This window comes from Staurois parvus, unplaced genomic scaffold, assembly GCF_062004578.1.
Source record: "Staurois parvus isolate SC_StPar_1 unplaced genomic scaffold, SC_StPar_1.0 ptg002113l, whole genome shotgun sequence".
NCBI lineage: Eukaryota > Metazoa > Chordata > Amphibia > Anura > Ranidae > Staurois > Staurois parvus.
In genome coordinates this window covers 3,317,212-3,342,850 of record NW_028319909.1, presented here as the reverse complement: position 1 = coordinate 3,342,850, position 25,639 = coordinate 3,317,212, and the positions used below count along the sequence as shown (strand labels likewise).

The window sequence follows — 25,639 nt, the reverse complement described above, 5'->3', positions numbered from 1 at the left end:
GACGTATAAAGCCGTTCATAACTCCGCCCCTAATTACAGCACCGGCCTTGTCTCTAAATATGACCCAAACCGTACTCTCCGCTCCTCGCAAGACCTCCTACTCTTTAGCTCCCATGCTCATTTCCAGGATTTCTCAAGGGCTTCACCCATCCTCTGGAACTCCCTACCCCAGGCTATCACCTACTCTGCTCACCTTTAGGCGCACTCTGAAAACCCATCTCTTCAGGGAAGACTACCCCGACCCCAGCTAATACTGGAATTCACTACTCCTCCTACCACTCCATCCCCCACAGCTAATTACCTCTTGTACCACTATCCCCTCCCTCCTAGATTGTAAGCACCAAGGATCAGGCCCTCTAATCCCTCTTGTATTGTATTGTTACTGTATTGTCTCCCTCCATAATGTAAAGCGCTGAGCAAACTGTTGGTGCTATATAAGTCCTGTATAATAATAATAATATGTATGCATAAAAAAATGAATGTGAACAACAAGCACATAAATAATAAATGGCAAAACGAAAGTGATCTGATCCAACCAGCATCCAATAGTGAAATATACAAGGTGAAACGTGAGAGGCCAGGGATAATCCTGGATGGACCTCTATGTAGTGAAAACACAAATTATTATACAGTATTTATAAAGCGCCAATAGTTCGCTCAGCGCTGTACATTACAAAGGGGGACAGAACATGTGACAGAACAATACCAATACAATGCAAAACATGAGGGGATTGAGGGCCCTGCTCTTTCGAGCTTACAATCTAGGAGATGAACAAAACCCCTCAAACCCCCATTTCCCTAAATGAGGGATCAAAGAGTACATATAATTGGGTGTAAACATAGGTGAATCCCCAACCAGGGGGATATACAACCTAATAAAGTGATAAGTGCCAAGACAAAACAAATATCAATATACACATAGCCACAATATAAACATCCGCATAAATAAAAGTGAAAAATATATCACAATCAAAAACTCAATAAATTCACATTAAAAGTCCAATATAATGCAAACGTGATCCACGGCCCAATATCATGCAACTTCAGGCAGGTGGTGCCGTGATTGGGATTTGAACCAATGACCCTAGTACTGCCAGGAGGAAGTGCTAACCATTTAGCCACTGTGCTGCCCATGAGCCGAGAACTTCCTATACCAACATATCACTCATGTGGTGTTGGGGAGCACTTTGTTATTGTTGGATATATGTTGTATTGAGTAAGTGCCTAATCCAGGGGTGGGCAAACTTTTTGACTTGAGGGCCACAATGGGTTCATATATTGGACCCGGGGGCCGGACCAAGAGTAGATGAATGATGTGTATGTGTCATCCATAGTAAGTATAGTAATATTCCCCCCATAGTAAGCATAGTAATTCATCCCCCCTATAGTAATTCATCCCCCCTAGTAATTCATCCCCCATATAGTAATTCATCCCCCATATAGTAATTCATCCCCCATATAGTATTTCATCCCCCACAGTACTATTCCCCCCCAAGTAGTAAGCCAAGTCCCCCCTGTGTCAATTCACTTACCTTTGCTCCGCGCGTTCCTCTCGCCGTGTTCCCGCGCCGTTCCGGTCTTCAGGGCGGACTGTGAGAGGAGCCTAGCTCCCCTCCCCTCACGTTCGTCACGCTGCCCCGCCTACACACATCCTGACAGCCAATGTATCACGCTCCGCGGGCCGGATTAAAAGGTCCGCCGGGCCGTAGTTTGCCCATTGCTGGCCTAATCTATTCATGACTCGATACATTCGGGGGTTTAAATCATTCAACAAACAAAAATAAAAACTATTGGATATTAAAAAAAAAAAAAAAACATACAAGGTCAACACAGCTTTAGGAAAACGTTTTACTCCTCTTGGTAAATCTGCCGATCTATTTCTCATAAGTCACGACACGCGCTCGTTTCTCGGCCTTTTGGCTAAGATCAAGTGTAGTATCTGTTCTTATCAGTGTCCAGTAGTGGTGCTCCACGGTCATCCTAACCTTGTGGGAATGACTGTTTGTATAGTACCCCTACTGGTATGATGGGGGTCCTGATGGCTATTACAGGGGGAACAGAGACCGGGAACCCATGAGTAGAAGCTGGGGCCTGGGAGTAATTCCCCTTTGGAACGTCAGAGGGACCCAGTACCTCCTGATTTGGACGGATCTACCTTGTATGGCCAGGGGTCGGGAAGGCAGAAAGTCCGCAAACCAGTGCCCCCTGAGTAGTCGCCTCAGGGGTGCCACTAGTAGCACCTGAGTGTGGGACCCCACTGTGTGAAAATGGCACATGGTCACTGTGTTTACCACTTTTCCTGCACAGCGCCCTTAGGACCAGGCCTTTTGGCTAGGACCAGGGCAATTTTTGCTACAGGCCTCAGGGCCTGGTCTGTGCACAATTTGGCACGACCACTTTTTTATTTAATTTATTGCACCTCCCACGTTTTGTCACTTTTTCTTTACTTATGTGTGTGTTTTCCTCACAGGATGGAGGGTGTGGGTCCTTGGGCCTACCCTGAAGTCTAGGGGGAGGATGTGTGGCCTTTTGGTTCCTTCCTCCCCTGTCCCTAGGGGGTTTCTCTTCGAGAGAGCCCCCTGACCAAGTACTGGGTGGCTGGCTTCAGCTGGACACAAGGAACGGTGGTCCACCAGGCCTTTTGGCCAGGAGGACCAAATGGGAACCTTGTCCCTGTCAGGAGCTTCGTGCCCCGGGGGATCAGGGTAGTCCCCCTACGGGGGAAGGACAAAGCACACCCCTAAGTGCACTTTTTCGTGTGGTGTTTTGCACTTGCACATTTTTTGTGAACACTTACGGGTTTTTCGTTATCTGCACGTTTGCGGACTTAAAAAAAAAAAAAAAAAAAAAAAAAAATCTATTCATGATTCGATACATTCGGGGGTTTAAATCATTCAACAAACAAAAATAAAAACTATTGGATATTTAAAAAAAAACAAAAAACATAGAAGGTCAACACCGCTTTAGGAAAAAGTTACTCCTCTTGGTAAATCTGCCGATCTATTTCTCATAAGTCACGATAGGCGCGCTCGTCCGCGGTAACGTTTTTGGAGATGGAATCATCTCTTGCTATGCAGGCGTAGTATTGGCTCAGAAAGATTACACGGGATCAGACTGTTTTTTTGAATCCCCGGTGAATTGGTGGAGATAGACCGCCGAACATCACCTGTCAATCACGCGGGTTCCTCTAATCATGTTTAATATTTATATTGCCATACAAACACGGGTAAGAAAATGATGTGAATTAATGTAATTACACATGAGATGACGGATGCCCCGCGGAGCCCCAGACAAGTGACAGACGCCATCAGCAGCTTGTTTTATCTTCTACCTACAGAAGGGAGATGTGATTTTATGTAACACAGGAGTATCCGCTCCGGCGATGACAGCTTGACGGGCTTAGTATTAGCACAGTATTAACATGGCCCGTGTTTTATTTTTAAATTGAGGGGGGGGGGGGAATCTGACAAAGAAAAGCTTCAGTTTGACAAATGCTCCGGGTTCCGAGCAGAGCGTGCGCCATCTGAAAAGTGTACCTGTCTGAGACGCCAGTGAGGAGTTTAGCTGTCTGACCATTTGATATGTATTCTGTCAGTCTGCTCTGGGCTATTAACAGGCCTGGGAGGGATTCACTATGTACACGGGAAACGTCTGAACGATGGAAACTGACTGCTGGAAAACGTAGGTCAAAAAAAGGTCTGTTTAGCCGCGTTTGCATAATTGCGTTTAGAAGCATTTTTTAACCACTTCCCGACCAGCCGTTGCATATAAATGGCCGGAAGGTGGCAGTGCAGGGTTGGGTGGCCGTTTATAAACGGCCTCCCCGCACCCTGCTTTTGCGCGCTCCCTGGGAGCACGCAGCACCGCGATCCGGTGCCCGCTGTGTCCTCCGGACACAGTGAAACACCGATCGTCGGACGGGACCTCTGTACGAGGTCCCGATCATGTGATCACTGATTGGCCAATCAGTGATCGCATGCAGAGTAGTAAGCAAGACATCACTAGTGACACTACTGCTAGGGTGACAGTATGTAAAAAAAATAAAATAAAAAATAATAATATAATAAAATAAAAATGTAAAAAAAAAAGTTTAAAAATTATAATTTTTGGTTATAAACTAATTTGGATTTTTTTTTTTTTACTAAAAAGATAATGAAATAAATTTTGACAAAGATTTATGATGAAATATTATTTATTTGCAAAATTTTATTAAAAAAACACTTTTTCAAAATGTTTGGACTTTTTCATTTATATAGCAAAAAAAATAAAAATCCCAGCGGTGAATAAATACCACCAAAATAAAGCTTTATCTGTCTCAAAAAAATGGTAAAAAATTCATTTGGGTACAGTGTTGCATGACCGCGCAATTGTCATTCAAAGTGTGATAGCGCTGAAAGCTGAAAATTGCCCTGGACAGGAAAGGGGTGAAAGTGTCCGGTCTGGAAGTGGTTAAAAGATAAGCACAGGAGAACCTCCCAAATGCCCAGAATGCACTGAAAAGTGGTAAATTAACAATTTCAGACTGTTGCAGAGAAATACAGAGAGTAGAAGCAGAGACAGCAGTATGTGTTGAGATTAGCTTAGGTGTGAGTTGCTCATTAACCCCTTGACACTGACGTCACACAAATATGTGACCTCAAAGAACTGGGCTCTTTTCCGTGGGGCTGCATATCTGCATACCTGTCTTTGTGCTGAGACCGCGGTGTCACTGAGAGCCCCGGGTCCCGTTTTAACGATCGGGACCCAGGATTCCAGGTCACACAATCGCTGTGATAGCCTCTGCTTGGCTGTCACAGTGATCAGTCACTGTACAGCCTGGCCCCCTTGCTTTTTTTCTCTCTCTATGAATGGAGAAGAGATACATTGTATCTCTCACTCCTGACATAGAGAGAAAAAAAAAAAAGTTTGTAAAAAAAAACCAAAAACTATTAAAAAATAAAAGAAAAATACCTAGATCAAGGTTTGATCTAGTTCAGTGCAAGGGTTAGTGTTTGGGTCAGGGTCAAAGGTCAGGGTTTAAAAAAAATGGCGTGTTTTAGGTAAAAAAAAAAACAAAAACAAACAATATGCACTATTGTTTCTGGGCTGTACTACGGGTACAAACAACAAATAACATACACATATATGGTATCGCTGCGATCGTCAAGAGCTGGAAAATGTATTTTGGGTTGTTCTTGGTGGTAGATTATGGTAGTAACAAGAAACACAGCTAAATTAAAAAAAAAAAAATTTTTTTTTACTATTTTGGGACAGTTGTCCTTTGATAATAATAAAAAAAAAAAAAATCAGGAGCTATCCGTTACCATTTACCACCCAACAAAAGCCCAATTTGTCCTGAAAAAAATCAAGGTATAATCCACCTGGATGTACAAAGTAGTTGTGATAATATGGGCGGTTTTACTATCACATATCAACGTTGTAGAATTGTGCTTAGGCATTTAGATTTGTTTTACCCTTAGGGGTGAAGGGGTTACGATTTCTTTTGTTTCCAAGGGTGGGAAAGGTGTCTGGTGGAGGGAGTCATTAAGGTCACCTGGTAGGGGGTCTTCATGAGGAATTGGAGGTGGGAATGGTCATTAACAACATATCTTTTGTTTCCAAGGGTGGGAGAGGTCTGAGGTGTGAATGGTCATTAACATATCTTTTGTTTCCAAGGGTGGGAGAGGTCTGAGGTGTGAATTGGTCATTACTATGTGTGACAAGCTTGGTAGGAACATCCTGTGTTCAGTGTTTTGTCCATTTAAGTACCTTGAAAACACGCATGCATTTGATGCATGATGCATAACCCAATAATAAAATATAAAATAACCCAAAACATGCATTTTTCATGATGAAAAAAGGCTCTGGACAGCATCGGGAACTGGAAGAGTTAAACAAAAAAATTTGCAAACGCTTATTATTATACAGGATTTATGGTGCCAACAGTTTGCTCAGCGCTTTACAGTATAACGGGAAACAATACAGCAATACAAAAGGGTTAGGAGGGCCCTGCTCCTTGGAGCTTACAATCTAAGAGATATAAACGCGATTTGCCACGTTTTGCATTTGAAACGCTGATGCAATTGACTGCTGAACGTAAGTTTTCTGCGTTAAAAAAAACGACTGTAAACTCAACTGCTTGTAAAGGACGATGTGTACACGGACACATAGGAAAACATTAGGGAGAGTTCAGGGGCTGCTGAAAAAAACGCAGAACATCTCCTAAACGTGAGATTATCAGCTGCAGTGTACATGAACCCTAAAAGACGTTTATGTTAATTTAAAAGAAATTTACTTTTAATGGCCTTTTCTTTTTTTTTTCTTTTTTTAATTTCTTTTTTGTTTTGTGGATTGTGGCACAGAGTGGCCTTTTAACGTGTGAGTTTAAAGGGGTTCGAGATTAGGTTTTATAGGTTAGAGCAGAAGAAAAGCCTAAAGCCACCCATAGAGGGATCAAAAATCTGCCAGGTTAAAGCAGAAGTTCTGTTTGTATCCCATACACCCCCCCCCATCCCCTGTGGCACTTTTTAGTGGGGAGGGTGTAGCGGGTACCTGGCCCGTTCTCCTTCCCCGTTCTCCTTCCCCCTGCAGCCTCTAGCGACACTTCACAGGTCCTAGAAGACTGCGGGATCATTCACAAAATGCAGCGCGCTTCGCATGTGTGCAGTATGAAAAACTAACTGTGAAGCCTTTATGGCCCGGTTCACACTACAAAAATGCACCACGGATATGTTTTTGCTTGCAGTTCACACCACACACAGTTTTGATGCAGTTTGCCAAGTTCCAGTATGGCTCTGTGCAGAAAAAATGCAGCATGTTCTAGTTTTTTTCTATACGGAAAATGAACTGGAACTCCCCTCTGGGTCGGTAGATGACCACCTCTGGGGGAGTGGGAGACCACGTCTAGGTCGGTAGATGACCACCTCTGGGGGAGTGGGAGACCACGTCTAGGTCGGTAGATGACCACCTCTGGGGGAGTGGGAGACCACGTCTAGGTCGGTAGATGACCACCTCTGGGGGAGTGGGAGACCACGTCTAGGTCGGTAGATGACCACCTCTGGGGGAGTGGGAGACCACGTCTAGGTCGGTAGATGACCACCTCTGGGGGAGTGGGAGACCACGTCTAGGTCGGTAGATGACCACCTCTGGGGGAGTGGGAGACCACGTCTAGGTCGGTAGATGACCACCTCTGGGGGAGTGGGAGACCACCTCTAGGTCAGTAGATGACCACCTCTCATGGTGCAGCGATTGGGGGGCCTATCAGCCACTCATTGAGCCTGAACGCTGTCACATGATTTTGCGGCAGCTGTGAGTTGGGAGAAGAGTGTTGGGGGTGAGACCATAATGACCCATTAGGGGAGTCTCTAAACAAGCCCAAAATGTGGACCTAATTTTTATTTTCTGTTTCTTTCAGGTTTTTGGAAAGTTTGGGCATTTGTTGCAGAAGAGCGAGTCCCGTCACCACCCTCCCGTCCGATTCACCTACCGGTGCCTTCCTAGCCCACTGCCAGCCGCGATTGTACGAATGTACACACCTCACCATCCAATCCTGCTTTACAATGGAAACTGGCGGAGGAAAAAAAACTGAAATCAAACCAATTTTTTTTTTTCTCACTGTAATTTAAGTCTATAAATAAATGTTTTTTTCCCTTTGTACGTGGAGACTGGAGTCTCCTTGTGATTATTTAATAATGGGTCACGGTGGGGGAGAGATGGAGCACGCGGTGTATTAGAAAAGAAGAGTTACAATGAGAGCCCAGCCATGTGTGACATCCCACTACTCCCAGGAACTGCGCTGACTCCCCAGCACACTGCGACTATTAAGTGAAGTGCCTGCTGGGTATTCAGGAGCTGCGTACTCTGCGTAATAGAGGATTAGCAGACAGGTTAATATTGGATCTAATGTTAGGTTTCATTTTCTATCTCTTTTTTTTTTTTTCTTTATAATCTGTAATTATACAAAAAAAAAAAATCTGTTTCCTTCGTTTGATGACTTCGTCCTGAAAATGTGGTTTTTGTTGCATTAAAGAAGACCTGATCTATAAAACCTCCTTTTAGATCGCTGTGTTTTCCTTTGAAAATGATAAAACCTTTTTTCTTTTGTTTTAGGACAAACACGGCTTTCTTTTAGTATATTGTCTCTTACTAGTTTGCTTTTCTTTGATTGCAGAAAAAAAATTGCAACAGCCCTTTTTTTACTACTTTGATCTTCCACTTAAATTAATGTTACTGTAAATCTGTGATCTCCAACCTGCAGCCCTTTGCTTGCCCGCAGCGGGCCCTTGGGGCACTCTTCCTTCTTCTGACACCAACAGTGGGGTATAATTCTTCCTGCTGACACCAACGATGGGGAACTAGTCTTCCCATTAATAGAATGATAGAAACACTATTCCCCTCACTGACATCAACAGGCATTATTCTTCCCACTGATTATCTATCTCATATCAATCCATCTCATATCAATCGATCTCATATCAATCCATCTCATATCAATCGATCTATCTATATATCCATTCAGTCATATCCAACCCTTGGCAACTTTTTTCCATGAATTCTCTTAGCAATTATTTTTTACAGGGTAGGTTGCCAGGTCTTTCCCCAACCCCTACCATGCAGGAGATCCCCCATGGCCAGGGATGAACTAGTACAATTTAGACAGGAGCCAATTAACCTACCAGTATGTCTTTGGAGCGTGGGAAGAAACTGGAGGAAACCCACGCAAGCACAGGGAGAACATGCAAACTCCATGTAGGAGGCGCCATGGTCGGGAATCGAACCCATGACCCATTTACTGCAAGGCAGAAGTGCTAACCACTAAGCCACTGTGCCGCCCACTGATAGCAATAATGGGGCACTATTCCGCTACTATCCCTTTTGACCACAGGGGCCATATTATTTTTTTTTTATACTCCCACTTATACTGCAGCATTTTCTACTCCCACTGGCCACAATCCAGCCCCCCAAAAATCTGAATGACAGAAAACTGGCCCTTTGTTTAGAAAGTTTGGAGATCCCCTCTTGTAGATAAAAGTATACATTTTATTCTATCATCTATCCCAGAGGTCTCTAGCCTTTCAAAACAGTTTACTGCCCTTCACACTTTAGGGGGCCCAGACTGTGGCCAGTGGGAGCAGAAAATGCCATAGACTCGGCCGACAGTGGGAGAATTAATTCCCCATCACTGGTATCAGTGGGAGGAATAATGCCCCATCATTGGTATCAGTGGGAGGAATAGTGCCCCATCATTGGTGTCAGTGGGAGGAATAGTGCCCCATCATTGGTGTCAGTGGGAGGAATAGTGCCCCATCATTGGTGTCAGTGGGAGGAATAGTGCCCCATCATTGGTATCAGTGGGAGGAATAGTGCCCCATCATTGGTATCAGTGGGAGGAATAGTGCCCCATCATTGGTATCAGTGGGAGGAATAGTGCCCCATCATTGGTATCAGTGGGAGGAATAGTGCCCCATCATTGGTGTCAGTGGGAGGAATAGTGCCCCATCATTGGTGTCAGTGGGAGGAATAGTGTCCCATCATTGGTGTCAGTGGGAGGAATAGTGCCCCATCATTGGTGTCAGTGGGATGAATAGTGCCCCATCAGTGGGATGAATAGTGCCCCATCATTGGTGTCAGTGAAAGGAATAGTGCCCCATCATTGGTGTCAGTGGGAGGAATAGTGTCCCATCATTGGTGTCAGTGGGAGGAATAGTGACCCATCATTGGTGTCAGTGGGAGGAATAGTGTCCCATCATTGGTGTCAGTGGGAGGAATAGTGTCCCATCATTGGTATTAGTGGAATGAATAGTGCCCCGTCAGTGGGAGGAACAGTGCCCCATCATTGGTGTCAGTGGGAGGAACAGTGCTCCATCATTGGTATTAGTGGGAGGAATAGTGTCCCATCATTGGTGTCAGTGGGAGGAACAGTGTCCCATCATTGGTGTCAGTGGGAGGAACAGTGTCCCATCATTGGTGTCAGTGGGAGGAACAGTGTCCCATCATTGGTGTCAGTGGGAGGAACAGTGCCCCATCATTGGTGTCTGTGGGAGGAATAGTGCCCCATCGATGGTGTCTGTGGAAGGAATAGTGCCCCATCGATGGTGTCAGCGGGAGGAATAGTGCCCCATCGATGGTGTCAGTGGGAAGAAGAGTGCCCTGCAAAGCAGGGAGAAAAGAACAGCACACATTATTGCACATAGTTAACACTTTGATTGCCCCTAGATGTTAACCCCTTCCCAGCCAGTGTCAGTAGTGTTATGACTGTATTAGTGTCATTAGCAACGTCTGTGTACCTCCCGGCCAAATGCAGGCCATAGACGGGTTGTTGGCCGAAAAACGAAAAATCTGTCGTTCTGTTGCCACCAATGCTTACGAAAATCGTCCGTTTTTTGTAGATTTTCCAGCATGACCGATAAAAGAAATGAGAAGGAACCACGAAAAACGGCCGACAACATTGCCCCGCTAACTGTGCGAATATCGGCCGATTATTCTTTCGGACGAAAATTTGGCCAATAAACGACCCATCTATGGCCTGCATAAGTCTGTAAGCGCCAGATTGCCCGCCACACTATCACAGTCCCACTACAAGTCGCTGATGATCACCATTACCAGTTATGTTTTTATATATATAAATTCTTCATAAAAATGAAGGAAAAAAAAACCATCAAACACGCAATACAGAAACGCCTCAACCTGCATAGGTGTGAACCTAGACTAAGAGCTCCTCTAGCCCGGTAGATTCTACGTTGGCGGCACCTGTCTCCATTCTAAAAACGTTCGATCAAAACTTGGATTCATATCCAAGAATTCTCAAAAGCGTAAAAAACACTTCATGTCATTAGAAACCTTTTTTTTAATTACCAATCCCTCGACCATGCACTTTATTACGCCATCAAAAGCATTTTCCAACCCACCCATCCACTTCGATATTAATTCAGCCTGATAAAAGACTGGCAAACCCCCCTCCATCCCCCACACACACCAGCCTGGATTTTCTTCATAGGTTTGATTGCAATATCAATCATAAGCTGGATCAAACGTTCCGAGCGCAAGGTTTGTGATCACCTTAATGGCGCCGACGGTTGGAAGGTGACCTTTATCTACTGTAAAGCTTTTTTTATTTTTCATTTTTAATTGAATAGAGTTAATTGAGGAAAACATCAAAGGCGCACTAATTCCTTTATAAGAAATCCGTATTACCGTTTACTAATATGCGAGCAGAACACCTAAGCAGAAAAGTTAAAGCAGAACTCTAGGAAAATCATTATAGAAGGTGTTTGTTAGCTGCCAAAGGAGATTCGTGCAGCTCTGGTGTGTTTTACCAAAACTGAGGTGCAATTTGGAATTTTTTTTTATTGTAGGCTGTAATTTTTAGGAATAACTCCCTGAAATCTGTCCGAACAAGAGTCTAGTAAACATCCCGGGGAGGATAAAATTTGAAACACGAAATCATAAATTATAATTTAATAAATAATCATAAAAAATAATAATATAATAAATTTAATTCAATAATATAATCAAACCAAAAACACTGAAATTTGAAATACAGAGGCAAGTTCGCACATCGCTGAGCTCAGTTGCAGAATCGTTTTCAGTGTCTGATGAGGAATTTCCCCCACAAATCATTATCACTCAATTCTGCAAGTGGTTCTGATTTACTATCGCTGTTCTCTAGCCGGTCAAACCGCTTTTGACCTAAAGGGACGCTTTTTGGACGCTATGGACGTTTCTCAGTTTCCAGGCAGAAAGAACAGTCAAAATGCAGGCAGGGCGCCGGACAAAGCACTCGGGACAAAATGTATGTGAAATGGTTTGATACAGGAATGTTATACTATGTGATTTTAGGGAATGTCACTTTTACAACTTTCAAATTTCCCACCAGTTCCGTCCCCCGTGCATCCCAACGTTGCAGGGAACGGAACCTGGAGGACATTGCTGGGGACACTGCAGGGGGAACATCGCGGGAGCAAAGGACAAGGCAAGTGAAGAAGAGTGTCAGAGCCTTGGATTGAACCTGGTCCTTCTGCAGTGAGAGGCAATGTCTCTTCTCACTGAGCTATATGGAATGCTGGACAGCTCCCTTGACAATTCTTGGATAATCCTGCCTTGTACCTTGATTTCTCTTGAACCTTGAACTCCTTGCTCCTCCCATAAACTTCCTTATAAAAGCCATGTCTCTGCACTTCCTGGTTGCCAGATTATTGTGCCTTACCAGCCAATATCCCGCCTACTGTTCCGGCTGCTGTCTTCATCTACGTTACCAACCTTTGGCTTGCTACTGACTACGATTCTGCCTCATCCTATCTTCTGCCTCATCCTATCTTCTGCCATTGGTGACCGACCCTTGGCTTGCTACTGACTACGATTCTGCCTCATCCTATCTTCTGCCTCATCCTATCTTCTGCCTCATCCTATCTTCTGCCTCATCCTATCTTCTGCCATTGGTGACCGACCCTTGGCTTGCTACTGACTACGATTCTGCCTCATCCTATCTACTACCATTGGTGACCGACCCTTGGCTTGCTACTGACTACGATTCTGCCTCATCCTATCTACTACCATTGGTGACCGACCCTTGGCTTGCTACTGACTACGATTGTGCCTCATCCTATCTACTACCATTGGTGACCGACCCTTGGCTTGTGACTGACTCCGCTTCTGTTTGATCCCTGAACTGTTTGATCCGCTTTTGGTTTCCAGCCTACTCATTCCCTGGTGGGGTGATCCTGAGATCTGCGACCTGGCATTCACACGCAGCCAAATCCATCTCCACCATTAGGAGCTCTGGGGAAGACCGGTGGATGCTTAGACCCCGCACCTCAGGTGATCCTGCGTCATTCCCAGGGTGGGCCGCCGGTGTACCAATCCTGCTGGTTTCAGGTAAGCCTTACAACTGCTGTAGCAACTGGTCTCTGAACCTGACCCAGATCGTGACAAAGAGATCCCGGAGCAACGCTGCAGGGTATTCCCGAGTGTAGATCGGTGTTAGCGCTTCTGGTGCTGAAACTTTACCCCGAGCTACACTCGGGAATACCGCCAGGGGGGTTAAGCGACAAACTCAACAAGGGGCCCATAAATTGTAGCCCTTTGAGCATCTACATTTTCTTCATCCTTTTTTTTTTTTCCTCCTCCATCTGGAATGAAGAGAGCGATGGTCCTGTACCTGCCATCTATAATAGTTCATAGTAGATATGCCTGCTATGGTGTTTCTACTCGGCATCGTCATGTCCTGGTTACTGTGCTGCCCGTTCCATATTGTCCTGAGGACTTTGTTACTACCGTTCTGCATGCAGATTCTGGATCCCCGCTTTAGCACCCTAATGAGAACCGGGATATCATTGTTGTCTATGGTTGCTCTCCAACTTCCCTTGTGTACGTTACTTGAATCTGCTGACAACTGGATGCTTCCCTGGGATTCTTGGGGTGCTTACTGCTAATGGACAGAGTAGTCTGGGACCCTAAGAACCATATATGGTTCCATTTAAAACAGGAAGATCAGTCTGTAAAAACGACATATTTCCATGCAAAAAAAAGTACCGCTTTGAGCACAGAAATACTGGCATAATCATACCGCTAGGGAGGTTAAAGTATACATCTATTAGAACTTATTGCCTATGAGCATTAAATACAATGCTGATGTTAACTGGCCATAAATCACAAACTCAAATATATTTATTCTTTTAGCATATATCACGGTCACATGATGTAGCCCATGTACCTCTGCCCCTCACTCTCCCATACTGGGGCTTAATATGTAATTCCAGTCAAAACCTAACCAAGCTTAAAGTGTTATTAAACCCACAACAGTACAATCAGTCTGTAGATGCAGCAAAGCATGCTTGTTATACTCACTGTGGAACCTAAGGGGTTAATCCTCTGCATTGTGTAAAAAGGCCATTTGATCCTGTCTTCTCTGCTCCTCCTCTTGTTCAAATGTCCACATCTCATCTCCTGATAAGACAGACTGAACCCTTAGCCCTTCTGCACATGCTCAGTTTAGTGTGTATTGCTAGAGAGGTTTTTTTTTTTCCTTGGGAGAGTACATGTGATCAGCACAGGGCCAATCGGCACTGTCCAGACGGGTCAGGGGTTCTGCATCCTCCAGCAGAAAGAAAACTCCTTCTACAAGCTTTAACCAGTGCTCTGCTGAAGCCACAAGACCAATCTAACTTCTGATGAGCAAAGGTATTTAGCCGTTTATATTTACTAAAATAATTGCACTTCCATGTTGTGTGTACTGTGGGAGACCCGATATAGTGAATGTAGGGTCTGGGGAGAGCGGATACAGTGAATGCAGGGTTCGGGGAGACCAGATATAGTGAATGCAGGGTCTGGGGAGAGCGGATACAGTGAATGCAGGGTTCGGGGAGACCAGATATAGTGAATGCAGGGTCCAGAAAGAGCGGATATAGTGAATGCAGGGTCCGGGGAGATCAGATATAGTGAATGCAGGGTCCGGGGAGAGCGGATATAGTGAATGCCGGGTCCGGGGAGACCCGATATAGTGAATGCAGGGTTCGGGGAGACCCGATATAGTGAATGCAGAGTCCAGAAAGAGCGGATATAGTGAATGCGGGGTCCAGGGAGAGCGGATATAGTGAATGCAGGGTCCGGGGAGACCAGATATAGTGAATGCGGGGTTCGGGGAGACCGGATATAGTGAATGCAGGGTCTGGGGAGAGCGGTTATAGTGAATGCAGGGTCCAGAAAGAGCGGATATAGTGAATGCGGGGTCTAGGGAGAGCGGATATAGTGAATGCAGGGTCCGGGGAGACCAGATATAGTGAATGCAGGGTCCGGGGAGACCGGATATAGTGAATGCAGGGTCCGGGGAGACCAGATATAGTGAATGCGGGGTCCGGGGAGACCAGATATAGTGAATGCGGGGTCCGGGGAGACCCGATATAGTGAATGCAGGGTCCGGGAAGACCCGATATAGTGAATGCCGGGTCCGGGGAGACCTGATATAGTGAATGCCGGGTCCGGGGAGACCCGATATAGTGAATGCAGGGTCCGGGGAGACCCGATATAGTGAATGCAGGGTCCGGGGAGACCCGATATAGTGAATGCAGAGTCCAGAAAGAGCGGATATAGTGAATGCGGGGTCCAGGGAGAGCGGATATAGTGAATGCAGGGTCCGGGGAGAGCAGATATAGTGAATGCGGGGTTCGGGGAGACCGGATATAGTGAATGCAGGGTCTGGGGAGAGCGGATATAGTGAATGCAGGGTCTGGGGAGAGCGGATATAGTGAATGCAGGGTCCAGAAAGAGCGGATATAGTGAATGCGGGGTCCAGGGAGAGCGGATATAGTGAATGCAGGGTCCGGGGAGACCAGATATAGTGAATGCGGGGTTCGGGGAGACCGGATATAGTGAATGCAGGGTCCGGGGAGACCGGATATAGTGAATGCAGGGTCTGGGGTTTAGTAACACTTTAAGCACTTGGACACCAACTTTTTTTGTGTCTCCCTCTGCAACCTTTCATTTTAAGGTTTGTAATGGGGAGAATTTTACATTGGTGAGATGGTAATACACAGTTTGAATGCCCTGTATCTTGTTAGCTACTATTCCTGGGAGTTGCAGCTACCTTCACCCTTGGTGACCCCTCCTCCCTAGCCAACATGAGTGAGGTCGGCACACTATGAGATTGAGATCTAAAATGGTCTGAAAAGTTGGTTCTCATCCAGTGCCGGGACAAGGTCACCCAACACTCCGGGCAAAGATGCCAAACTGTGCCGCCTCCTTTCCCGGTTCATGATGTGCAAGCTTAGGGGATCCTACGCCCAGCAGTCACTCGTCAATATCGCCGTCACTAATCTTGTCAGCCTTGTAACAGAGGGAAGGCACCGCCATCCCTACAGTAAACCATTGTGCCCAGGGCAACTGCCCTTTGCGCTCACCTTTTGTCCCGTCCCTATTCTCAGCTACACCATGCAAGCCCTTTGCTACTATATACCTTTTCTGACAGAGGAGTTCTAATACTACAGTACAATGCTGCCATGTTACATCTCCAACTGTATACTTGGGTGGATTCCAATTTTCTGGCCCCCTATTCTTAGGACTAACCAGGTGCTTTTTGTTTCCTAGAATATCCTGGGGGGCTTCATGACAAAACTTAAGAAATCTAAAGGTTTTAACAAAGTTAAAAAAAAAAAAAAAAAAATCTGTATAGCTTGCTTACTAGATACCTTGTCATTAATCTTCCACCATCCTTGTCCCTCACCTCTGTACTCTTTACATTACTTGTTTACGGAATAATATATTGTCCCCTTCTATGAATGATACTCATTACCTTCATTCTCAAAGACCCGTCACCTTTGCCATCGCCATTGTGCAATGACTTTAAAATTCCTCTCAACGCCTAACCCGTGTGATTCATACCATGATAGACCCAGATCCAACAAGATTTATGCCCCATAAATCCACAAATATAAACATCAATTGTTTAACAATATACAGTACAAGCCTTGCACGCCAGTACTGGCACCCAAGTCATGGCCTCCCGTGACAAAGAAAGCAGTGGAGTGGTCAGATTTGTGGGCTGTAATGGGGGAAGAGGGGGTTCCTGCATCGGTTCATTCATTTAATAAAACCTCAACAAAAAGCCAATGGCAGCTATTCATCGTGGTGTACATTTCTCCTACGTTATCCCTCTTCGAAGGGGAACCAGACAGGGCTGCCACCTTTGCCTGGCCCCATTTGCCATAGCTATGGAACCTGTGGCTGGAGACCCTTCAATGTTTCTGTACACACCAGTAGGGTAAAGATAGGCTGGCTACACGGTAGCATTGCATTGCACTGAAACTAATGAAGTAAAATTGAAGACATAGAGCACCCTGTCTCTTTCCCTAACTGAATGCATCAATTTAATCAAAATAAAAATTTTACCCAAATTTTAGATTCTTATGTTCCCTGAAATCACCCCCTAAGTTTGCAACAACTAACTTGTTTTCTTTGTGGAGGACAGATGCCAAGGTACAAATTTTCTACGAAGACTCGGGGTGACCTGGCTATGCCAGATTTCTATGAATATTTAGATCACAACACAATTAGTAACAGCTCACTGGTGGCTAAAGCCACTGGCAATCCAACAATAATGCTTGAGGCCACAATAATGAATTCTATGGAGCTACTCAAATTCATACTTTTTTCACAGACCAAGATATCTCTACCCTCTTATCCTGTCAATGCTCAACAAAAGAACCTCTTCCTGGGAACCACTTTTTGGAGATATCTTAACCTTTATCATTTTCTGAGTATCCCTGACCTTCAGTGCTGGGCAAAATATGGCATTAAAACTTCAGTAGATAGAAGCCAAAACCAAAGATTGATGCCCTTACACTAGGTTCACACCTACTGGTGCAAGCCAGCATGTGCCCCTATTCATTTCAATGGACTGCCCTACATGCAAGAAATGCAGAAAATAAGTCCCTGGTCCAAAAATCCACGCACCGAGTCGCATACTGTGTATGGGTGCCATTAACAAATAATGGCACCTCTGCGCATATGAAAATTTTTAGGCTATTACTTTTCTATGTAAAAAAGGACATCACAGTGCACTGGAAAAAAAACAGCCATACTACCCACCTTGGGTTTCTGGAAGAACTTATAAACATCGATTTATTGCTATACCAAGAGATCTACGAAAAAGGGGCTGTGCTCACACGTTCCCTAAGGTGTGGGTAGTTTGGATGGACAACCTATTCACAGCCACAGACATTTATGCAACTTATCCACTACCTTGCATGTACACCAGTGCTGCATATCATACCGAAACAGTTAGCATAGGATATGATAGGTCAGTATTTGTTGGCTATCAGTGTAATGTGCAATTGGGATTTTTTTAACCATCGAGACCACTGGTTGGTGAACTTGTGGTAGGAAGAGTTGTGGAGGGCTAAACTTTTTTCCATCTCACATTGGTGATTTAAATCTGATATGAGGCGAGACAGAAGGGGAGTGGTGGTGGATCGCCATAATTTGGTGATGTTAATTTTTGCGGCTGCTAGAGTATGGATGATAATGGTACGTGAATTTATGGGGAATTTATTGATTCCGATGTGGAGAAGAGCTAGTGCCGGATTAGGGGTTACCTGAGTTCCCGTGATTGAGGAGATTATCTGAAAAACCTTGTTCCAGTAGGATTTGAGGGATTTACAGTTGTGTCCAAAATTATTCAACCCCCAATGCTGTAAAGGGGTTTAGGGACTATAGTGTACATTTGGAATTGTATTCAGAATCAAATCCTACAAGGACGTTGTAACTACCCAAATGCAACTAAAATGACATCAATTGTTTATGTAATACAGTAGTAAATGGTTCTTATGTGGTTTCTTCATTGCCACAATTATTCAACCCCTTAAAGACTACCACTCTGAAGAACAGAGGTTCATACAGGTGCTTTCCATCAGGTATTGAAAACACCTGTGGATGTCACCGAGCAGCAATCAAGCATAATAAGCACCAATTAGGCAGCTTTAAAATGACTGTGATACTCAGCTCCTTCTAGACATTTACTGGTGTGGTTACAAACATGGTGAAGGCAAGAGAATGGTCCAGGAAGACAAGAGAAGAGGTGATTTCTCTTCACAGGAAGGGCAATGGCTATAAGAAGATTGCAAAGATGTTAAACATACCAAGAGACACCTTAGGAAGCATCATTCGCAAATTCAAGGCAAAGGGCACTGTTGATACGCTACCTGGTCGTGGCAGAAAGAAGATGCTGACTTCGACTGCTGTGCGCTACCTGAAGCGTAGAGTGGAGAGAAGTCCCCGTGTGACTGCTGAGGAACTGAGAAAAGATTTGTCAGATGTGGGTACAGAAGTTTCAGCCCAGACAATAAGACGCACACTGCGTAATGAAGGCCTCCGTGCCAGAACTCCCAGGCGTACCCCCTTGCTGTCTCCAAAGAATAAGAAGAGTCGACTGCAGTATGCCAAAAGCCATGTGGACAAACCACAAAAGTTGTGGGATAGTGTTCTGTGGACTGATGAAACAAAATTAGAACTGTTTGGGCCCATGGATCAACGCTATGTTTGGAGGAGGAAGAACAAGGCCTATGATGAAAAGAACACCTTGCCTACTGTGAAGCATGGTGGAGGGTCAATCATGCTTTGGGGCTGTTTTGCTTCTGCAGGTACAGGGAAGCTTCAGCGTGTGCAAGGTACCATGAATTCTCTTCAGTACCAGGAGATATTGGATGGAAACGTGATGCAGTCCGTCACACACCTGAGGCTTGGGAGACGTTGGACCTTTCAACAGGACAATGATCCCAAGCATACCTCCAAGTCCACTAGAGCATGGTTGCAGAGGAAAGGCTGGAACATTTTGGAGTGGCCATCGCAGTCACCAGACTTAAATCCGATTGAGAACCTCTGGTGGGACTTAAAGAAAGCAGTTGCAGTGCGCAAGCCTAAGAATGTGACTGAACTGGAGGCCTTTGCCCATGAAGAATGGGCGAAGATACCCGTAGATCGCTGCAAGACACTTGTGTCAAGCTATGCTTCACGTTTAAAAGCTGTTATAACTGTAAAAGGATGCTGTACTAAGTACTAAGATTGAATGTCACTTGGGGGTTGAATAAAACTGATAATGCTGTGAGCACAGAAAAGACATTTGTGGTTATTTCATTATAACTGTTATGTTATATTTGTCTGACCTACAAGTGCCTCTTTAATGTAAATGTAAGCAAGATGACTGAATGATCAAAAGCAATGTCAAACTGGCCAAAACACTCAATTTCAGTGGGGGTTGAATAATTTTGGACACAACTGTACATGCCCAGAGTAGGTGAAGGAGTGAGCCCGTTTCTCCGCAATGTCTCCAACAGGCTTGAGAATGTTGGGGGTAGTATAAAGATAGTTTGGTAGGTGTTAGGTACCATTGGTGGAGGGTCTTCAAATTCCTGATAAGTTTAGAGGCACCTCAGTCTTCTGTGATGACCATTCCTGATAAGTTTAGAGGCACCTCAGTCTTCTGTGATGACCATTCCTAACAGAAAAGCACTTGGTCCAGATGGTCTTCCATTTTAAATGTAGAAAGCCTATAGATCGGCGCTTATCCCACATTTCCACATAAAAACTGATTCAAAAGAAGTCAACTGCCTTCTTGACTCGCAACACCAAGCGGTCATCATTTCTATTGAAGTTCTGCAAAGACCTTCTCGCCCCTGAATCATACTGACCCATAAAAACCACTAAACTCCGATATGATAATCTTGGCGATTGTACTAGCTATGAGATCGTTCAATGTTAGCTTTGCTGTGGTGCATAGCAACCAGACTTCTCTTCAGTAGATATACATTCATGAAAATCCATAGGCTTGCTCATAATCTGAACATCCAACATGCCAATAGAAGTTACAGAGCCGTCTTATCACTTGATACAGCAAAAGCTTTTGATTCCATGGAGTGGAGATATCTCTAGGAGGTCCTCCCCAGGTAGTCCTGTTTCTGAACTGGTAAATTATAAAAGTATCCTACTTCAGTAGTCATGTTCTAATGGCATCAATACTTTGCAAAAGTCATGTTGGGGTACCTGTCCATTTTGCTTTTTCTCCTTTACTTTTGCCTTGACAGCAGAGCCTATGACAGTATTGATCAGAACCCCCCACCCAGTCCTTGCTTACAGGACTTCAGTGTGGATCCTTTGTAGAACATATTTCAGTGTACACTAATGATACTTTAATCTACTGAAGGTTCCTTAACCTCCCTAGCGGTCTGATTATGTCAGTATTTCTGTGCTCAAAGCGGTAAATTTTTTGCATGGAAATATGTATTTTTTTTTATTGTAGGCCTGTAATTTTTAGGAATAACTCACTGAAATCTGTCCGAACAAGAGTCTAGTAAACATCCCGGGGATGTTACAATTTGAAACACGAAATCATAAATTATAATTTAATAAATAATGATAAAAAATAATAATATAATAATAATAAATTTAATTCAATAATATAATCAAACCAAAAACACTGAAATGTGAAATATAGCGCCAAGTTCGCACATCGCTGAGCAAAGTCGCAGAATCGTTTTCAGTGTCTGATGAGGAATTTCCCCCACGAATCATTATCACTCAATTCTGCAAGTGGTTCTGATTTACTATCGCTGTTCTCTAGCCGGTCTAAAACCGCTTTTGACCTAAAGGGACGCTTTTTGGACGCCGTGGACGTTTCTCAGTTTCCAGGCAGAAAGAACAGTAAAAATGCAGGCAGGGCGCCGGACAAAATGTATGTGAAATGGTTTGATACAGGAATGTTATACTATGTGATTTTAGTGTATTTAGTAAATGTCACTTTTTGTCATTTTCAAATTTCACGCTGTTCCGCCCCCTGTAAGTCCCGGCGCTCGCAGGGGACAGAACCCGGAAGACAGATGCCGCCATCGGCTGGAGGACATTGCCCGGGACACTGCAGGAGGGACATAGTGGGAGCGCAGGACAAGGTAAGTGAAGAACAGATCCCGGAGCAACGCCGCATGGTAAGCCCGAGTGTAGCTCGGGGGGTTACCGCTTCTGGTACTGAAACTTTACCCCGAGCCACACTTGGGAATACCTCCGGGATGGGCATACTTCTCCTGTGGGGCACAGGAGTGCACTTAGTTCTGCACCAATGTGACCCAGATTGAGCCAACAGCGGGCTAAAGTCTGCTGTCGGCTAATATCACAGAGCTGGTCTAGGCTCTGCAGTGATCCTGACAATATTGTTGGGATTCGCCCAGATGCCTGACCAGCAGCTGGCTTAGCATCTCAGCACAGCGCTAAGATCCTAAGCCAGGCGCTCCCTCCCTGCCACAGCCTAGCACTCTAATGAGGGAGGGGCAGAGCAGAGTTGTGACTGATTGTCTCTGTTCTGTGCTCAGTGGACCCAAGAACTGAGCAATCAGCAGCCTTTGATCGCTCACTTCTCGGTGTAGAGGCAGCGGGGGACAGATGCAGCATCGATCTGATGCTGCATCTACATAGCTAAGTTTTTTTTTTTTGTTTTGTTTTTTTTTACAATCCTGCCCTTTTCTTGATTTAAATTTAGAAATTTTCTACTTTCGGAACCTTTTCAAGATTCCAGTGGAAGTAAAATTGTTTTAGCCTTCCTGGAGCTTTGGTCATAATGTACAAGTATGCATAGAACATCTGAACATTATGACACACTTACCTTGTAAAGTGTCCCTCTCCAGCGCTGGAGCATCCAAGATCTCTTCTGTTGCTAAAGCTTTCATCTTCTTCCCGTATTTTTCAGGGTTCAGTAGTCTTTGGTCTTTATAGGTAAAAGACACACAGTGAGCTGCTCTCAAAGAAACAGCAGCTGCTCTACCTCAGAAGAAGTGCGTGCGCACGAAACGCGTCAGGAGGAGCCTGTGGACGTCGTTGACACTACGCCGCCGGTGCCATGTGGAGGCCCGGCAGCCACCTTTAATTTTAAGAGGGTCAGTGGGTCACTTTCACTTGCCACCTGATTATATGTTTTACTTGGTTTTTTTAAATAAATTGAAGTAATATACTACACTACGAGTATCTCTCTGTGTCCACTGTGAGGGGTCTCTCTCCCAATTTCACAGCCACAGAGTGATTTCAATCCCAGCCCTGGTTCCATTGAAGAGGAATATCCTATCCTGGGAGCTTCCTGGCCTGCAGGATTTCGCTTTTCCACAAGAGGGAGTTATCATCCATTTCAGCACATATCCATTTTCTGACCAGAGGGAGAGAGAGGAATCTCCAGGATTTCTTACATACATGTGTATTTTAAATGCGCTTCTGGTTAGTTTGCATTCTTTCCATTGGCACTGGGAATTAATGAGCACCTTTTCAGGACTATTATTGTGTTGATTTGCATGATTTGATCATTTTATAGCGCTGCATTTTATATGTATAAGTAGTCTTTCGTCACCTACATTGGCCGGGGATGATGCAACTCCTATACATGGGCATTCATCCCGACACCCCAGGATTGTAGACCAAGCTGCTCGTGTATGAAGATCAGTGCGCAAATCGTTATAAACTCTTCTACCATAAATATCGATCTGCTAACCGTTTTTTCCTTGGCACAGTTACATCCACTTTAATTGGCACAAATCAGCCCTTAATGTCTATTGACCCGCTCCTCTCTTTCCTCTTTTTTCACATCTTCTGTGAGTTGATACTTTTTGCTGTCTCAGCATTTAAGTCTATTTAAAGTGGAACTTTTTTTTTTTTTTTTTAATTAAAAAACAAGTTTTATTGAAGGAAAAACAAACAAGGAGAGGACATAAACATATGCAGAACTGAAAGTGGAACTTTAGTCAGAAAATTAATTCCTGCTAAAATCACTTCAGGCTGGCCCCTTTTACAGGTATAGCTAGGCCAGGGGTGGGCAACCTGCGGCTCTCTAGCGGTTGTGGAACTACATTTCCCATGAGGCATTGCAAAGATGACAAAACTGACAGTTACAGCTATGACTTGCAGAGGCATGATGGAACTTGTAGTCCTGCGGCTCTCAGGTTGCCTACCCCTGAGCCAAGTAAAACATTCAAAATATTTATTTTTTATTTATTTTAGGTACTTATATAGCGCCGTCAATTTACGCAGCGCTTCACATATATATTGTACATTCACATCAGTCCCTGATCATCAAGGGGCGTACAAGCTAAGGTCCCTAACTCACATTCATACATACACATACTAGGGACAATTTAGACAGGAACCAATTAACCTACCAGCATGTCTTTGGAGGGTGGGAGGAAACCGGAGTTCCCGGAGGAAACCCACGCAGGCATAGGGAGAACATGCAAACTCCAGGCAGGTGGTGCTGTGGTTGGGATTCTAACCAAAAACCCAAGTACTGCCGGCGGGAATGCTAACCATTTAGCCACTGTGCTGCCCCGATATAAATGTCTATACTGTGTAAAATCCAGAAATACACAGTCTCACCCTGCTCAGTTGCCCTCTATTTTTCGGCCCTGTGCCAAAAATCAGAGCCACTAGAGGCTGATCTGCTGAGAGCCTAAAGATTTACTGCTGCTCAGGGGCTCTGGGCTTCAGCAAAATGGCTGGAAAAAAAACAGGAACAGTGCTGGGGGCAATTTATAGCACACTCTAATTTTGACAGCATATTTATGAATATGGAATGTACTGTCTGTTCCATGCTAAAGGACTTTATTTGTTATCAAGTTACTATGGTTAAAGTTCTGCTTTAAGGGCTGTAATGAGGTACACCATGATCACAGAGGGAGAAGAGACCAAGGAAATGCTTTTTTCCTGCCTGCAGCAGACTGATGACATCATTTCAACCTCGATAAAAATCACCGGAACGGACATATGGTTTAACCATCTGTAACGGAATCGGACCCCGACTGCACTAGGGTATTTCCGTTAGCCTCCCTCTTCCCTGTCTGAACACAGATCCACGGACACCACCGCTGACTATACAAGACGAGACAGCACCAGACTTACATTAAAACAGGAAGTGGACTGCTTTATTTTACCACAGACACAAGATATATACACAGGGCGGGGAAATACATTTAGTAACAAGAGACACACAGCAGACACCCCCCACCAAGCCAATACACAAACACATACATCCCATAATAGTTTGCTGGCAAGCAAGACTCTCAATAGAACAATGGGACCACCTGGCAGTAAACAATGAACAACCCCAACACCCCACCTATACATGTCTACCAGGGGCGGACTGACAACTCATGGGGCCCCCGGGCAATAGGGGATCATGGAGCCCCTGTGCCCTTGCCCAAACTCAAAAAAGCCTATGAAAAAGGTACCAGGGGCATTTCATGGGGCCCCCTACTGACCCCGGGCCCTCAGGCAGTGCTCGAGTTTCCAAATGGTCAGTCCGCCCCTGATGTCTACACAATAGCAGGACATTTCACCCTGTACCCCTAACAGGCACAGGGTGACTTACACATAATAGGGATATGGGGAGCTGAGACAGGGTTCTCCCCACCTCTCCAAATGGGGCTGTGTTCCATGGGCCCCCCATCCAAAGTCACTCCCGTCACACCATCAATGGTCAAGTTTTTATGAAAATAAAAAAAGACAGTTGCTTCATTTTGGGATCATGCCCTATGAAATGGTACCATAAAGGTCTCCTAGATTGTAAGCTCCCAGGATCAGGGCCCTCCTAACCCTCTTGTATTGAACTGTATTGTTGCTGTATTGTCTTCCATTATATTGTAAAGCGCTCAGCAAACTGTTGGCCCTATATAAATCCTGTATAATAATAATAATAATAATATATAAATCCTGTATAATAATAATAATAATATATAAATCCTGTATAATAATAATAATAATATATAAATCCTGTATAATAATAATAATAATATATAAATCCTGTATAATAATAATAATATATTAATCCTGTATAATTATATATAAATCCTGTATAATAATATATAAATCCTGTATAATAATAATAATATATAAATCCTGTATAATAATAATAATAATAATAATAATATATAAATCCTGTATAATTATATATAAATCCTGTATAATAATATATAAATCCTGTATAATAATAATAATATATTAATCCTGTATAATAATAATAATAATATTAATATATAAATCCTGAATAATATATAAATCCTGTATAATAATAATAATAATAATAATATATAAATCCTGTATAATAATATATTAATCCTGTATAATAATAATAATAATAATATATAAATCC

The 25,639-nt window shown here is 44.1% G+C and overlaps 1 protein-coding gene and 1 pseudogene across 1 annotated transcript in view; both read left to right on the top strand.

Moving 5' to 3' along the window:
- The window catches only part of ETFB (electron transfer flavoprotein subunit beta), a 106,942-nt gene extending 99,309 nt beyond the window's left edge, over positions 1-7,633 (top strand). The window contains exon 7 of the mRNA XM_089665049.1: positions 7,394-7,633. The gene's annotated coding sequence lies outside the window, so the exon portion shown is untranslated. The remainder of the gene's footprint in view (positions 1-7,393) is intronic.
- Positions 1,901-2,075, top strand: LOC149432728 (U2 spliceosomal RNA; annotated as a pseudogene).
- Positions 7,634-25,639: the final 18,006 nt, after the last annotated feature.